Here is a 791-nt window from a genome sequence, read left to right as displayed (position 1 = left end):
GGACAGCACATTTTAAAAGCATAGGCTGAGGAGACAGGTCTGATTTCATCCCCAACGGTGGCATCTGGGGGGGCAGAGGCAGGAAACCTGAAACTGCGCGCCAGCTCGTATTTGAAACAGGACATTGTCAGGAATTCTCACATGGCAGACTAAAATGCAGAATATTTCAGAGTGTCTGTTCTGGAGTGCACGGTTAACAACATAACACCCGTGTGCCCACCGTGCAGTTTAAGAAAAAGGAAATTTCAAACTTTTAAAACAAATTTCTGTGTGGCCTTCCCCAGTCACACCCCTTACGCCCCCACCGAGGTGAGGGTCCACTATCCTTCTGTGTCATTTATTTGCCGATTTTTTATTTTTTAACTTAATAGCAGTCCTTTTTTTTAGAAGAAATGAAACTCAAACGTAGGACTATACAAAACAGATATTAATAACACCCGAGTCTGACCTGGACGGCCTTTACTCCGCCGCTAGCCGCTGCGCCCCCTGACGGGGGCACGAGGCACTGCGTGAATACGCCGACTTTCCCGGAGCCGGAGGGTGACTCAGCCTATTTGCATACCCACAGTGCACTGCGGAAAGTACACGTTTAAAATGGCAAAAATTAAAAATTTTATTCCAGGTGTATTTTGTGAAAATTAGGCTTTTCTTTACAGGATAATCTGAAATTTCTTTTTTGGGTACAGAATCTTGTCATGAACTACCAACCACCAATATACTAGGAATTTCCGTTACTCGAGGTGTGAGTTAGGGGGGTAAGTTGGTATACTCTGGTTTCTCTTCAGATCGTA

This window comes from Propithecus coquereli, unplaced genomic scaffold, assembly GCF_000956105.1.
Source record: "Propithecus coquereli isolate 6110/MARCELLA unplaced genomic scaffold, Pcoq_1.0 Scaffold221, whole genome shotgun sequence".
Taxonomy (NCBI): domain Eukaryota; kingdom Metazoa; phylum Chordata; class Mammalia; order Primates; family Indriidae; genus Propithecus; species Propithecus coquereli.
This window is presented reverse-complemented; position numbering follows the sequence as displayed.